Source organism: Brachyhypopomus gauderio, chromosome 1 (assembly GCF_052324685.1).
Source record: "Brachyhypopomus gauderio isolate BG-103 chromosome 1, BGAUD_0.2, whole genome shotgun sequence".
Taxonomy (NCBI): Eukaryota; Metazoa; Chordata; class Actinopteri; order Gymnotiformes; family Hypopomidae; genus Brachyhypopomus; species Brachyhypopomus gauderio.
The window spans coordinates 5,130,735-5,147,649 of record NC_135211.1 but is presented as its reverse complement, the minus strand read 5'-3'; the positions used below and the strand labels follow the sequence as shown (position 1 = coordinate 5,147,649).

Genomic DNA, 16,915 nt, shown 5'->3' with positions numbered 1-16,915 from the left:
GAGTAGCCCGGGCAGGGATCTGGTGGTACTGCGGAGGACACACTCTGTTGGCATTAATACCAGGAAAAGCTAAAGGAATCTGTGCTATGGTTAGACTAATCACACCAATAACAATGATAGGGCTGAGGGAAATCACACCGCAGCCTGCTACAGCCCAAGGGAGAAAGAAGCGTGATGCCTTTGATTTGTCCATAGGGTCACCAACATACATTGACTCCATAGGAGTGCCTCGGGGGGTTCCCAATGAATACAAGCTAGTTGATCAAATAGCTACGGGCTTTGAGAACATTCCAATTATATCAGCCTTGTTTCCAGTAACACCGAACAAGAATGTAGATAGGATCAACTTTGTCCATTACAATGTGCTGAGATTAACCAACCTAACGAGAGACGCAATAGAGGGGCTGAGCGAACAACTGAGAGCTACCTCATTGATGGCCGTACAAAACAGAATGGCTCTAGATATGCTCCTGGCGGAAAAAGGGGGTGTATGTTTCATGTTTGGCGACAACTGTTGTACCTTCATTCCCAATAACACCGCACCGGACGGGTCGGTGACCAGAGCTCTGGACGGACTGAAGGCTTTATCTAAGGAGATGCAGGAGGCCTCAGGTATCAGTAACCCCATGGAGGAGTGGTTCACGAAGGTGTTTGGGAAATGGAAGGCACTGATTATGTCCTTGTTTATGTCAGTAGCAGTGTTCATTGCAATTGTTGTTATTTGTGGATGTTGTTGTATACCATGTATCAGATCTCTCACCCAAAGGTTGATCACAGCCGCGATTGAGAAGGGGGATGCAAAGAACCCACCACCATACACCATGCCACTGATGGTGGAGGATGATGATGACATATCATCTGAAGAAGACGATTCTGTGTGAAAAACTTGTTGTTTTTGATTAATTATGCTTGCTTTGTAGGTATTGGCAGCGACAGCGACTGATGAAGAATGAAGACGCACCACACATTAGAGCACAACCAACAGCACATGAAAGCTGATTCACTAGCTTAAAAGTAATATGCATGACACATGGGCACATTAATAGAACGGGTCGAGGTGATCTCCCACCAGGCGGGACCTGGGTCTCGGGGACAACGTCAAGTCACGAGACCGTGGGAGATGAAGGGGGGCATCTCCGAATAGTCTGAAAGGTCTCGGCCCACGACTGGGGAGTGATCCAGAACCCACCAATCACATAAAAGAACACATAGACGTTGTACTAACTGACATAGTCACACTATGAATGTATACACATTTAGGGATTTTTATGATTGTCTTTCTTTTAATAAGTGCACTGGGCTAGATAGATTTTAGTATTAGACTAGAGTTAGACCAATGTTTTGGTCTAAAAGGGGGAATGTTGGAAAAAAGAAAATTAAAGGCTAATAACTTGATGTGTCAATTTAGTGTTTTTCAGGAAGACTGTGGGAAAGCAGGAGTAAGGAGGCCTCAGTGGCCTTGAGGAGAACAGAAGGGGCCTATTCAGTGCAGGATGTGTAGCAAGCAGTTTTTAGATAACCAGGCACACAGGCTGGGAGAAGAGGAGCAGGTGAATTTCCATGGAGAGCAGCCAGGATTGGGGAGTTATCGAAACTTAACAATTCGAAACTTATGGACAGAGAGTATGAAAGAAAGGACATCGCCCAGCACGGGGGGCTTTTCGCTTGGACACTGCTGAGATCCACTTGGGTTAGGTAGATTCCTAGGCAACTAGCACCAGTGCACTGAAGAGTTTGTACCACGTATACTTCTATTATATTGCATTCAATTATATTCTATATAAATCATTTTAAAAGAACTTTTGTTGTCGAGACTTTGCTTGGACCACTCAGTCAAAAACCAGTCGGTTCATCGGGGCGGTGTTGGGGCCCGTCTGGGTCGGAGAAGAAAATTCCCAACATATGTTACGCTCAAAACGCACGCTGTGTAATTAAGGAAGGTCCCTCGTCTCCCCTCGCGTCAGAAGAAGTTGAAACGAAACTACAAGCGGAACTTGGCGTTTTAAAACTTATTTAAAATAAGGGGAAATTTCCGCTGGAAATCGGCGAGCATTCCCACCAGCCCAAACAAGGTCCAAAACCCCTTATATCTTACACGAAATCTTCAATTTTTGGTAGGAACGTCTTCTCTCTCGTTACATTCACCCATCTCTGATTTGTTTTTCGGGTTTGTTGTTCCCGCTGTCAGCACTAATCTCGCGAGAACTGACACTCGGGCTACTGCAGGTTGACATAATAAGGCTCGCGACATAATTTATTTTGGAGAGGCATTTGAATGATTTTTAAGAAGTCTTACATTATAATACGGGAAATTTACGGGAAAATATTAATACGGGAGGACGACGGGAAAGAGGGGTAAAATATGGTAGTTTCCCAGCCAAAATGGGAGACTTGACAGGTATGTATTTGTAAAAAGAAATAATAATAATATAAACAAATCCTAAGAGAAAAAGCGGCAGAGTAGTAATGGAGAACAGATTGCTAAGAAGAGAAAAGGCTTACAGCACCTGGTATTCATTCCCAGGCACTTTTCCTTCCAAGTTCCTATTTCAGCGCTCAACACACCAATCATTGAGCGGCACCGTGCTCAACACACCAATCATTGAGCGCGAAGCCACGCTCAACCCACCAATCATTGAGAAGGCTCTGCTTAACCGCCCAATCGGCATCACCGCTGTTACTTCCCCGTAAGCCACCGTCTATTCAGCCAGGTAAGTCTAATCCTCTTAAATCTAGAACTGTATTTTGTATATATTTTAGCGTTTGTTAAACTATAATGTGCGCGTCAGTATATGCACACGAATGAGTAATACATTTGTCGCTACACGCGTATATTTTATATACGCTCAGTAACAGGCCCGTTGACAGTCTTGCTAGGGCCCGGGACAAGAAAGTTTAATGTGCCCCCCCCTTCCCCCGGCGCACGTCATTTGAATTTCGTCATTTGACAATCCTTCTGTTAGGTCATATAGTATATAATATAGCCACACATCAAAGCTGTTTCTGACAGCTGACTGGTTTATATTTGACGCGTCGCGAGCGGCGCGAGGGTTCGCGCGAAAATGACGTAATCGCAGTGGCACCGCCCGTGTGCGAGGGCCTCGCGCGCTGTCCATTCGCGAGGTCGTGCACCTCTTGACTTTTGTAACTTCGCGCGCGACGTGCTTCAGCGCAATGAACAAAGTCATGTTTGCAGGGTTCATACACCTTTATAATGTGGAATTAAATCACTTGTACTTCACTTTAAAGGTCCATTTCAATAATTTCCAGCACGTTAAACTTAATAAAGTTAAATATTTATACATATACTCGAAATAATTCGCTTTTTACCACATTATTTAATGGTTGTTTATTTTCAAAACGCCCAATCTTAACGTCTTCACGAGAACTGTTCAGTCAGACAGCTATTTGTTGTGAAACGAAGTAGTTACAATTTCAAGCATTTTCAAGTACTTTAGCCTAAATTCCAGCACTTTTCAAACCTGGAACACAATGCAACATTAAAATTCGTCAGGTAAATGTTTTCCTTTCTTTTCTGCGCTCCAGATTTCTGTATTTACTTTAACTATCCACCACTGTATTTCCCGCTGTTGTGCGGGTACCAGCCGGTTACGCGGTGCTGGATCAAACCATTTTCAGTGGGATGCGGGGGTGTATGCACTTAATGGAAAATATGCAGATAGGTAAAAAAAACATATAGATTTTAGCCATTGAGTTTATTTTGAGTACAGAATTTTATATTAATGAAAGATTTCAAGATTATTTAAAAATTATAGACTTTAAATAAAAAATAAATTGCTGGGCTCTTTGATGGGCCCCCCTGGCCCTGGGGCCCGGGACAACAGACCCGGTTGTCCCCCCCTGTCGACGGGGCTGCTCAGTAATATTACCGTTATCTGATTTATGCACATTCTGTCACTTTCATTAGCTCAACTAATAATTTTTGTCATCTTTGTCAACTTTTCACTTAACGCGAATCTCATGATTTTCAGTCTATTTTTTATCCTTAGTTACCTTGGTTACCTCAAAACTAAAAATCTCCCTCTCTATTAAACCAGGGATAAACCAGGATGAAATAGAATTTTGTATAGCCACATATTGGAAAGATGAATACATATTTGCTTATATTGTATGTTATGTTTTGTTAGGGTAAACATGGAGAAGAAGGTTCACGAGTGCACTGTTTGCAACAAGACTTTCACTGAGAGGTCTAACCTCACTAGACACATGAAGCTTCATGTTCCAAAAGAGAATGAGTGTGATGTGTGTGGTAAAAGCTTCACTTTTAAACAACAGTTGGCCTCTCACCTGAAGCAACATCCACACATTCCTCTCTATAGACAGGGAGAGGCCAAGCTGCTGTGCTCACATGCAGCTTATTATTATACCTGTTAATGCCTTTAATAAAAATATTGTTTCTACTCTTGGTTTTTGTAAATCTGTTATTTCCAGTATTTACATTTGTAAGGGTATACGAGGTTGCTGATCTTTAATCTGTTGTATGCCAGGTGCAATAATGATTTTTAAGCTTCTTAACACAATAATAAAGGCAATATCACAGGTGAAGAGGACAGAATAGAGGACAGAATATCTAAGTGAAAAGGTTCTTAAATATAAAATGAATTATATTTTTTAAAAGAATTCTGGAATTATGTGCAAAGTGCCACAAACTCACCTCACACAGGTAAAAACCCACACAGACACACACAGAGTCATGTATCAGAGTTTTTCCAATGTTTAATATGAACAGAATGGTTCTTATACCTCACACACACACACACACACACACACACACACACGTGTTCTGCTGAGGCAATTGGCCACAAATCTGCCAGATTTGCCAGGAAGGCATTAAAAAATAGGACATTTTAACGCATTTAACGGAGACACTTTTGCACCGTGGAATGTTTCTCAGTGCGCGAGTTCCGGGCATACAGATTATGGACACACAATAAGATGATCATGATGGAGATGACTGAAGAGGCTACGCTTGTGGATGGGAAATTTAAATATAAGAAACTTTCAGATGGAAGTACAAACAAAAATAGTGTTATTTACACTTTATGTAGGAAGGAGTTCGCTTATCACAGGAGCACTTCCACCCTTCGTTACCACCTCAACGCAAAACATGTTGCGGCTAAAGCTGGGCGTACACTGTGCGATATTTTAAATAGTGTACTCAGCTCCAGCTCAAACTGTACGACTAAATCGCAGGGAGAGTCGGCTCGTGGAGCTGCTTCAACAGTGCGATACTCTCACGAGGAGCGATTTGAATTTCAAACATGTTTGATGTTCTTGCGACGCTGCGATTTCTGATCGGGAGTTGGTCGTGAGGTGTGAATCGTTCCTCGTTTACCTGTGTAAACTATACGATGCACGACAGGCGATTGAGCCGAAACGAGTGAAAAATCGGCTGAAAATGGGCCAAAAATCGCACAGTGTACGCCCAGCTTAACGCGCAGGTCAGTAATGATAACTTAGCTGCTAAATGTATTCCTAGTACGATAGGGTGACCAAACGTCCGTAATTCACATCCTGTGAGGAAACGTCCTGGTTTTTAAATGACCTTCATTGGACCATTAAGACTGGGGGGAATCTCCCTATGTCTGAAAACTTGTCTGCCTAATTCTCAAAATAGATTACGTCAGACACTCTGCCTCTAGTGCACTTGATCTGACCTTTTTTTCTGTTTTGCACATCTCGCACATGCTGACGACTTGTTTTCAACTTAAAACATATTCTTTGAACTTGCACAGGTGTTCAAATTCTGTGAAACATCCTGATTGTCTTTTGCAGAGAGCACACTAATATGCTGCTTAACTCTTGTAATGCCCCCTCCAAAATTATGAATATACTTTTGTAATTTAATGCACCTTATGCAGCATTCATATCTAACTTTAATATCAAGTTTACTGGTAAGCAAAATATATTGTTGCTAATGTTACTGCTAAGCAAAAACTCATTATCTCAACAAGTCACACCTGACAACATAGACGACATGCCTGCTTAAGGCATTCAGAATAGGAGAAAACAACGTACGTGTTAGAAATTGCGTTTTCTGTTTTTTATTTCATTTGCTTTAATCTCCTCTTACTCTCTGCAAGGTGGAATGTGGTTATTTAGCTCTGTAGACACATAACTAGAGCACAACATGCCTTACTGGTAAAATCATATGAAGTTTATTTGAAGGGATAATTATGCAATATTTCGCTACATGGTACATTTACAGGTTTACTGATGTACAACAGCATAACGTGAACTAGCTAACCTAGCTATCCATCCACATGTTGAGTGAATAAATAGGCTACTACTCAAGCTGTTTACAAGAATATAAAGGATAAAAGAGTTTGTAGTGGACAGACCCAATTTTAGGGTTCGTACGGCTGCTTGAAATTACTTGAATTTTAATGTTGCATTTTCCAGATTTAAAAGTGCTGGATTTTAGCTGAAGCATTTGAAAATGCTTGAAATGAACTGTGTTTCGTTCCACAACAAATAGCGATCTGACTCAATGGTTCGCCTGTATTACGTTACAAACATATAAGTTACAAATACATAAGTGTGAGGGAAATTATGCCGTTTTGCTCATGTCATTTAAGATTACAAAAGAACATTATGATTTAGTAGGCTACATGTCCTTCTGATTAGCAGATGTAGTGATTCAGTATGTAATCATGTCCTTGTGTGTGTGTGTTGTAACCGGCATCAGAGGAATGCGCAGAGACAGAAAGCCTGCTCGTTTGTACTGTTAAAATTAACTTTTGTGCTTTTATGGTTTTTTGAATATAACCGGTTCTTTTTCATACATTATTTAAAACTATGGCAAACAAGCAGAGAAAATGAAACTTTCTGTCGAGAGAACTATAGCCTGCTGTTTTCAATAGCTCGAGGAAGTTCCTCACATTCAGAAAAAAAACAAAACAAAAAACTGTAGTCAAGTCAAAAATAAGGGGACAGAACTAAGAAAGGAAAAGGGTTAAGACTGGTGGAGGTCAAATGTCCACAAGTTCCCTTACTGTTGAGGAGGATAAGACACTGGAGATACTGGGCCCCACAGCTACTGAAGGGATACCAGGGGATTTGATACAGGAGTATATAGCTTCTATATATATAAATCTATATTTAGATATGTCAGCTTAGCTTAGTCCGTGGGCATCACCAACAGTCTGCAGAAGCCCACCTGGCATAAAATCAGAGGCGGTCTTTGCATAGAGGCATGGCTAGGCAACTGCCTTGGGCCCCTCCAACTGCAGCCCACTGTAGGGGCCCCCTGATTAGCTAAATTATTTCTCGCATATTAATGTTGATGGGCCCCCTAGCTAAATTTGCCTTGAGCCCCCAAATTGCTAAGTCCGCCACTGCATAAAATCGGAGGGCTGTCAGTAACTGCATCGTGGGGCTAAGGGCAAAATTCTGCATTCAGGCGAACTGAATACGTGGCTTCGTGGATTACGTCGTCTTCTTAAATTATATCTTCTATTCAAAGCCAATACTCTGAAGAGCTGCCATGTTCATCACACAAGCACAATTGCTAGCCTTAATCCAAGATACTTATATGTGCTGCCGATTAATCGATCCATTTTATTGGTCAAGTTAAAACAAGCTTAATATGCCAACTTGTATCCACTTCTTAGCAAAGAATACATGAATTGTGAAAGTTTGAAACGCTAGTAACTGCATGATGATGAATGGAGAGATTTAATTAAATATTGGGAACATATCAACTAATGCTAAATAATTCAAAGTAGTACATTTGATTTTTGTTGACACAATGTGGTATATGCGATGTAATTACTTCAAAAGAAAATAGGCTACTAGGCTAATTATACACATAAACGCAAATGTTGTAATGCCGTGATTAAAACCAGCGCGAGTGAAGTTAGCGCCTCTATCCTTTTTGAGGTAGAACTGCACGTGAGCTTCGAGTTCAGAAGTGAGTTACGAATGGGTCCGGAGATTCTTAAGTTACGAACGACTAAGAATGACGTAAGTTACGAAGAGTTTCGGGAAACACTCGTAAATTTAAGAATATTCGTAAGTACGAGGTTACAAAGTACTTAGAGTTACGAACGTTTCAGGAAACCCACCCCTGTTCATTTACTGGACTTTAAAACAATTGCAACATATTTATTTCACAACCCAAGCATTTTATCTCTATGCATATGAAATCTCAAAACATCAGTACTTATCGCAGAACATGACCACAATGTGACTTTCAGGGCAGTATGGGGCCTTATGCGGCAGGGGTGTGGGGGGCTACCTCGGCCTTCTCCAAGTCCAGGTGTTTGCTGATGGTGGAGACCAGGCAGCACAGACACTCCAGACTCTCCTCAACTTGCTTCTTCAGTAGCTTCACCACACAACCATGCATGGTGGACTCTGACAGCATCTTCAGCTTGAACAGCTCACCAAATGAATATGATGTTGCCAAGGGAACGGTGGCGAGCCTTGTCCTTGACCTCGTCCTTCAGCCTCTGACCCTCCTCTTCTTGGGCGGAGACAACAAACAGGAAGTCAGGTCAGACACTGAGCAGTGACTTATTGTGTAATAACGAGGGCTGTGTGTACTGTGCGTCTCAGGTATTACAGTTAAGTTCTGATTGGGCTCATCATCACATTTAGACCTAAAGGTGCTACTCAGTCATGGTTTTAAGTAGAAATGGATGGGCCTGGGCCATACAAAACCCTAGTGCCCTGCAGAACTAATAGTGGGGTTTTCACCACAACACAATGTTGGCCCTGATCTTCTTCTCAGACAGTGAGTGTAGTGCTGAGCTACAACCAATGAGAACACAAGAAAGGGAATGAGGGGAAACCCTGCTGAGGTGTGGTACAGCATCCACACATGTTCCTGCTTTACCTTCATTCATATTATACACTAATGTTATACATATACATTGTTGTCTGTAGTTTGTTGTTGTTCTCAGATACTTCCAATTCACAATGACACCACTAAAAATAGACCAGGATAGATCCAGCAGGGCTGATATTTTACTGGATCTATGACAGTGAGTCTGAAACACCTGAACTCAATCATTACAGGTGTCCATATACTTTTGGACATAGTGTGTGTGTTTGTGTGTACCTTATCCAGGACCACAGTGCATGGTTTATTCATGCTGGCACTGATGAACTGGAGCCCCAGCAGAAACTCTCGGACATATTTCTTCTTCTCTTCTGGGTTCAGGGGATCAGGGAGGACCAGATCAGTAACACAGTACACAAACATACCAACAACCAACCAAGCTTAACACCAACCTATTAGCTTTGTAAAATTTGTAAGACAAAAGCCAACATTTTTTAACTCAATAACGTGATTAACATTTAATTTATTTAATTACAGGTATTTGAAACTTTAGCATGTTGGGATGAAGTACATTTTTGTGGCACTGATACAAGGACATAAGATCACCGATATCTTCAGCTACCATTAGCTAGCATTAACTAGCATTAGCTAATCACGTGTCATGTGGCAAGAGGGAAGTCTCAAACATTCTTGCTTTGTAAAACATATTTTTCCTCCTATGACCAAGTGTAGCAAACTCTCTTTTTTCCTCCTACCCTCTTTGTACTGCTCTGTGGGCATGGCTGGAGTGGGGTCCTGTGGTCGGATTTTGGAGCTTGTGGCTTCTGGCTGTGGGGGTGTTGATCAGAAGTCTGGAGGGGGTCAGTCAACCATGGATAAAAGCCAATGCCTACACAGGTGTCCATAGGCAAAGGTGAACCTCCCTAAAACCCTCGACAGTTACACAGCACAATCAAGTGAAACTCTGGGCACCATCTAATATGGTCTTGGTTCTACCCTTCTGGGACTACACTGACACTACAGCCTTAAGTACTGAATTATCTCTCACTGAAAGTCAGATTTTTTTTGTTTGCATAGTCTTTTCAGTGTGGTAATAGTTTTAATAGATCCCTAACTCAAACTGACTTCCATGTACCAATAAGAAATATACTCCAACCCCACCATCATAGGGAGTTTTTCCTTGCCACTGTCGCCTTTGGCTTGCTCATTAGGGATCTGGACCCATACGATTGTAAAGCTGCTTTGTGACAACATGTGTTGTGAAAAGCGCTATATTAATAAATTTGACTTTGACTTTGACTAATGGGATGGCTCATGAATATTCATGTTGCTGCTTTAAAACGTGCTTTGAGCATATATCAGCAATACCACTGTTCCTTCCCCAACGTAGTTGAATAACTTGTTCGCTGGACTTCTAACATGCTGTTGTTGACAGTTTAATAGTTTAAGGACTAAAAAAAGATCAGGCGGAGTGGAGATGTACCTAATGCATTACAATGTGATGAATTCATAGTTGTCTGTGTAAAGTAGGATATCTTTTCTATAACTGTATAAAACTGTTACCATAATGTTGTTTTATAAGAATTTTAGCTAAATTGTCAAAACAAGTCCACAACACACCTGGAAGGAGAAAATATTTGTGGTACAGCCCAGTTCAGAATGAGGTGTCTGCTTCAGCCAGGAAGCCAGTATGCTTTAGTGTTACTTGTGGGGGTGCAGAGGCTGTGTCCTCCAGAAATCATCTCCTCTGTGATGTCTCTCCCACCCTGATTAGGGTCTTGAATCCTTATCTAAAGGTGGGGAGGGAGAGAGAGAGAGAGAGAGAGAGAGAGAGAGAGAGAGAGAGAGAGAGAGAGAGAGAGAGAGAGAGAGAGAGAGAGAGTCAGAGAGAGCCCTTCATTAATGATCAGTAATATTTTTTAAGATTATATATGTATATGTACGCATGTGTAACAGTGCAGCGAGGGGAAACAGGTTCAAGTGAGAGTCAAAGTTCATGCAACAAACCCAACCAGGTGTTGCATTACTCTTTGAAGTGTCAGTTACTGGATATTGTCAATAATGATCCCCCAATAATAACCCTCACCCACCTACAAATCAAACTCAACATACAAGACCACCTCAATAAAAGAAGCACTGTTAATACAGCAGCAGTATAACACCTGATTGTAATATCAGAGGTTTAGAGGCATCCTAATTACTGAAGTCACTTCACTGCAGTGTCAGCCCTGTAGACATTAAGTCTTCAGTGCAATAGTCATGGTATAACAAATTGACAAAGACCATCATTGGAGCTACAGAAAACTCCACCATATAACATTATGATTCACAAGACTACATGTCAGCACCATCTTATTGAAGTCCACAGGTTCTGCAGAATCATAACGTCCAACACTTGCTGAGCATCACCAGAGAAGTTTATGACAAGACTCACATTGGCACCTTGTCTGTCGCCATAGAGACTGAAGACGGTGGCAATTGAATTACCTGTTTATAATAAATTACCTGTTTGCGTCCCCATTTGGTGGGGGTGGCTGGTTGCTGTGGGGGCAGAGCCTGCTGTTGCAGGGGGACAAGGATCATGACCAGGGGCTGGGCGGGGTAGTACATGAACTGGGGCTGGGCGGGGTATTATGCTCCAGATACAACACATGATGAGAACTGAACATTAGCGCACATGCACCAGCTTTGACACACAAAAACACTTTTGCCTTCAGATGGTACTATTCACAGAAAGACACAACGGTTTGTGGGCATACCGACAGTGCCAGACACTTTCATACATAAGTAACAATTAGACATTCAGACAGACGGTCCATTCAGCGCTCCATACTCCGCCCCATGCTCCGTTATGATATAACATATCTGCCGTGTTTAAAATTAATAACATAAAACGGTTAACTAGTGTGTCGTGAAGAACACAAATAAATAACAGCGGTTACAAGATTGACTTTGCAGATAGCTAAGCTAGCTAGCGTGCTAGCCCGTTTCCACGGGCCTTGAATCCCAGTCTGGTTGACGTGTCACCCCAGTAAAACCACCTTCCACAAAGTCTAATCAGCTAAAACGTATAATATGTACAATAACACAACAGCGCTGGGATTGTAAAATGTGGAAGTAGCTTGCTACAGTAGGTTAAGTATACTTAATCTATACTTAATTATTTTGTTAGCTAGGATCCAGAGTTCCAGGCTGTCCAGGCGTAGTAAACACTCTCAAATCTCCTCTACGGTGTTATCATTTAATACATTTTCTAGCTTAGCTGATCATATAATATACAAAACACAGAACTTAAAAGTAAACTATCTTAACACTTCAATGCTCTGATGAAGTAAATGCCAAAAGAATTGATGCAAGCTCCGCTGTCTTCACCTGTGCGTTGTCCCACCTGCTCAGATTAATGTTTTCTGCCCAGCCAACCTGCTAACAGAAGATATAGAGATAAAATCCTACCGCTCCTAATGCAGGAGATCTATATGTAACTATATATAATGTACACATTTACTGCAAAATGTGTTTCTTCTAAGTTGACTGAGCAATGAAACAATGCGGACTAACGTAGTACTAATAGGGTTGGTCACTCGGACCTTCATACAACTGATGACCGCGCTGAAAACCGCTCTGAAAACGCCGTTTTACGGCGCTTTTGTGTCCATCCAAACGCGTTAAACGGCGTTTTGTAGTTTGCCAATGAGCAATAGAGTTTAACTTTATCGACCAAGCGATCGCTGCTTAATAATTCGTCCAGAAACGCTTCCGTTGAGTTGTGACTGGATTTCGTTTCTGAATGTGCAGCGTTTCCTAAATAGTGTAGCTACGCGATGTCACTTTCCGAAAACGCTTTTTGGTTGCATCGTACAGGTTTAGTCTTCTTGCAGTTCATTTATCACAAAATTTATATGCATCAACTTCAAATCTTTGTCAATGATTTCACTTAATTTTCTTATAAATTCAAGGTGATCGCTTGCATTTGGTTAAATATGGTTAGCTAGTAAACATCATATCTTAGTGAGTTTGTCTTATCTTAGTAAGTTTTACGATATACGAATAATGTATGAGGTGAATATTTAAACAGTTAAGCACTCTTGTTAATCATAAACCGATCAGCATCTGGAGCTAATAATTGGATAGAACTGTATATCTGCATCTGAAGTCAGCGCATATAATTTTAATTAAACTACAGATAGAAAATAGATCTATACATGTTTTATCGTAAGGGGTCACAAAATTCAGTGTTAATGATTGTGTTTCTTTGTATATTATTTCAGGCTTCTTCACCCCCAGGAAACGCGTAAAAAGCCTTGAAATGCACACATCGCAGATGTGGAAGATTTTCTCATATCAAATTAAAAATGAAACGTGTTTACAGCCAATCATTTGTTATATGTTCATTCTATTCCACATTTAGTGCCACAATGTATTAAATCAATACAATTTCAATAGTTTTACCAGTAATAAAGCTAGCCCTATAACCGATTAAAAACACACAGTGGCTCATGTTAAAAAATCCAAAAGTGAACGGTGTTCTGTCAGTTTGCCATGTTTTGTTAAAATGTCTTGCAGTGCACAAAGCAGATGTTTTGTGAAGTGTAGAAGGTTTAAGCAGCTGTTTCGAATGTTCAATAAATAAAATAATTTTGTCTTTGGAGCTCAATAATTGCAAAAATAAAAAAGGAATACAAATACTGTGTGTGCGAGTGTGTGAGAGAGAGAAAGATCGAGAAAGAGAAAGATCGAGAAAGATCGAGAGAGAGTTACGTCATTATACGTGTATGACGTCATCGAAACGGCTCTATAAAAGGCCCAGCTGTCGCCATTGATACAACCATTACGGTCAGGACGCGAACTGGACACAGCGAGTGACAGATTACTATTGTCATTTCTACATTATTATCAAGGTCTTCATTCTCCAATATCAAAGGTAGGTCTAAAAATTCTTAAGGTAAACCAGTGGGACACTGCTAGGCTATATGATAAGATTGTGTAAAATATTTCCATTATAAGAAGCTTGGAGAGTATACACAGAGTAGAGTATGTATGCTCCTGTACAGTATGTAACCGCCTTAGAAGTGAAACTGGATATCCGTTAATGTATTAATAAATTGTTTAAAATATGTACCTATGTGTGGTGGCGGCACGACTGCCGAGCTGTGGGCGGCCCCCGGTCGTTGGTCCTACCCACCCTGCTGGGCAACCGGCCAGTTCAACTGGCCCGCCTGCAGGCGGTGTGAGCCGATCTGAGCGGTGGATTCGTCCCCCTCGCCGGTTGGACGTTTTTGTGAATTCTGGGGGGGCGTGTGTAGCGACTACTACTGAATTCCCTAACGGACAGGCACTTGGCCACTCAAGGCTTCTTAGCCCTTTAAGTGACACTGGGGGAGGTCTAATATTATTTTCTTAAATAAGATATGTACTATGCATTTAGTGGAATACTGATCAATATATATTATTATATGGCTGGAAAAGCCCTATATTGTTATCACACTTCTTCCACACATTTGTGCGTTTAATACAGCACAAAGCGCTTAACGTACAGACTCCGTTCAACCTGCGTTTCGAAGGTCTCGATGCTGTGATTTGTGCTATGTGGTTTTTGAGTCGATAGTACGGTGGCTCTGAAAGCCCATCGCGATGCAAGCGGAAAACGCGCTGCAAATGCTTTAAAATGACAACACGTGCGCTACATTTCGGAAACGCGCTGCAAATTCAGTAACGCTGCAAAACCTGCCACAACACAACGGAAGTGTTTCTGGTCGAATTAATTTTTTGCAGGGACTCTGCACGTTTTTAGCCATAACCAACAGTTGTGTTATACAGTTTCTCATTACGTTGAACGGGATTTAAGGTCTTTATGTGTAGTTGGCTAGCTACATTTAAAGAGCGTTAATAATTCCCCAAGCTAGCTATTTAGAAATTAATTTGTGTTAAATGGGATTTTTAAATCAGGGTTTTTAAGCTTTGGTTTCTGTCTAAATACCTAGCTAGCGAGCTACATTTAAGGAGCATTTGATGATGATGATGATGATGATGATGAGCTAAATGATGCAGCATGTATCAAAACGATTCACAACTAAAATCAAGAGTTGTTAGACTGTAATCACTTTCATACACACTGCACACCTTCATGCACACGCACAGACACATACCCAAAGAGGTGTTCTTCAATTACAGACACACATTATGCACACACATTACATTACATTAGGGCACACCTTTTCAAGCCCTATGTATGATTAGGAAATGCTAATCTAGTTATTGATCTGTACTTCTTGTACTGTTTAAAACTCTGAATTTATGTGTTCAGATTAAGGGAATGTTACATTCATTAGGTCAAATTTAGAGATATAATTTAGTGTGTATTAGTAAACTAAAATGTAAGGTATTTTGTGTTATTTTTCAGTCATAATGATGAATATGAGTAAAGAAAAAAGCAGCCACCACTTCCCTGTAATTGCTGCAGTGCCACAGAGGAAGAGGAAGGAACGCCCGGTCTCCCAGAACTTAATCATGTTTGGCAAGGCCTTAAGATTGCCACCACTGGTGAACACTCCTGGAAATCAGGGTGGCAGAACAAGGCATCTTCCTTTCGTCCAAGACAAGCAGCATACTATGTTCCCTCCCCTGGTCAGCAGGAACAATAAGACTCCAGACATTTCTGGGCAATTTGTCGTTCACAACAAGCTGCCCTCAAAGATTGTAAAATCCTCCAAGTCTGGTGGGACCCAGAACATGAGGGACGTCCCAGTAATGGTGGAGGACAAGCCCAGACAACCAACCTGCCTCCCTCCACTGCTCATCAGGAGGGCAGCTCTGCATAAGGCAGAGCGTAGAGCTGTGAGCTCAGCTCCACCTCGTCCCTCCCGGGTGCTGCAGCTCAACAAGGACCCTGTGCCCCTGGACCACCGACCCTGGCGGTAAACTCCAGAGGCAGGTCAAGTGCCAGGCTGGACAGACTGTCTCCAAGCAGCCTGGAGACAAAGGAACATGGAGCACAAAGCTCATCCATCTGGATGTGCCAAGCCCTGTTCCTATAGTGGTCTCTGGACTTCAAGGTGCGCAGGTCCTGGTGTCCCAGACCCCAAGGAAGGGAAGTTCAGAGGGTCAAGGTAAGAGTCACAACATTACTATATCAAATACACTCACTGACTGCTTTGTGATTTTTATTTTTTTTTTACTAAACACTTTGTACAGTTATAGGTATACATGTTGTGTCCTGCTGCAACCCAATCCTGATTGTTAGGGTGTTTTCTTAATTCACTGTGTTCTTTTCCACACCAGGGTGCTCTACAGCCTGCACAGGTGAAATGAAGGTGCTGCACCTGCTCATCAACCTGATATCGTCTGACATCCAGCATTACACATACTGGCATATCAGTTCTTCGTAATTATCTTTAAATAAAAGCATTTTAAATGTGTGCATGTATCCTAACAATTTCCTTGTCTCACACACACACAGTTCTGTACAACACACATTACATTTAGTTTCAGTAATCAAGTTCCAGTTGAGACTGTTGGTGGCTCCTGTCAACTGATTCAGTAATATCCACTACATAAATACTGAGTAGAGACCATCACACTGACATGTGAATGAGCAGGAGAGAGTGTAACATACTGACACAGGGGGGCAATAGAGTTCACTGCTCTTCTGAAAAAAAAAATGGCCAAGGTCCCTGGAGGGATTATTGTGATTAAGTGACTCCTACAGTCAGATGTTCATTTACATGTAAATGCCATGTAATACTGGATCTCCACAACCAGTAAAATAGACTTTCAATTATTCCTGTTCATCTTAATTATGTATTCACCTTCATCTAAGGAATCAAATGCCTCAGGGTTTCAAGCTCCCTTATATTCTTCACCATTATCTACAATCTGAAACACTTAGCCTATGTCAACTTTAGACACATTTGCTATCTGTGATTTAAAGACTTGACCAACTGGTTATTTGGTTTAGAAGTGGTTTGTAGGCCAAACCTTTTTATGTTCATTCTGTTTTAGTTTATTTTAAATATTGTGAGGCCTTCACGTGCCTGTATGACCTTCATACAATGCCTGGGGTCCTGATGAGGCTCCTGGGGAATCTCCTCCCAGACCTGGACTAAAGCGTCA

The 16,915-nt window shown here is 41.4% G+C and overlaps 2 long non-coding RNA genes across 2 annotated transcripts; one reads left to right on the top strand and one right to left on the bottom strand.

Annotated features, from left to right (window-relative positions):
* Positions 1-7,511: 7,511 nt before the first annotated feature.
* On the bottom strand, positions 7,512-9,689 carry LOC143526544 (uncharacterized). Its single transcript, XR_013133890.1, has 3 exons — positions 9,562-9,689; positions 9,086-9,177; positions 7,512-8,485 (listed from the first exon to the last, which is right to left on the bottom strand). It is a non-coding gene; the product is annotated as an uncharacterized LOC143526544 (long non-coding RNA).
* Positions 9,690-13,646: 3,957 nt separating this feature from the next.
* On the top strand, positions 13,647-16,483 carry LOC143526540 (uncharacterized). The gene is made up of 3 exons (XR_013133889.1): positions 13,647-13,727; positions 15,207-15,912; positions 16,085-16,483. It is a non-coding gene; the product is annotated as an uncharacterized LOC143526540 (long non-coding RNA).
* Positions 16,484-16,915: the final 432 nt, after the last annotated feature.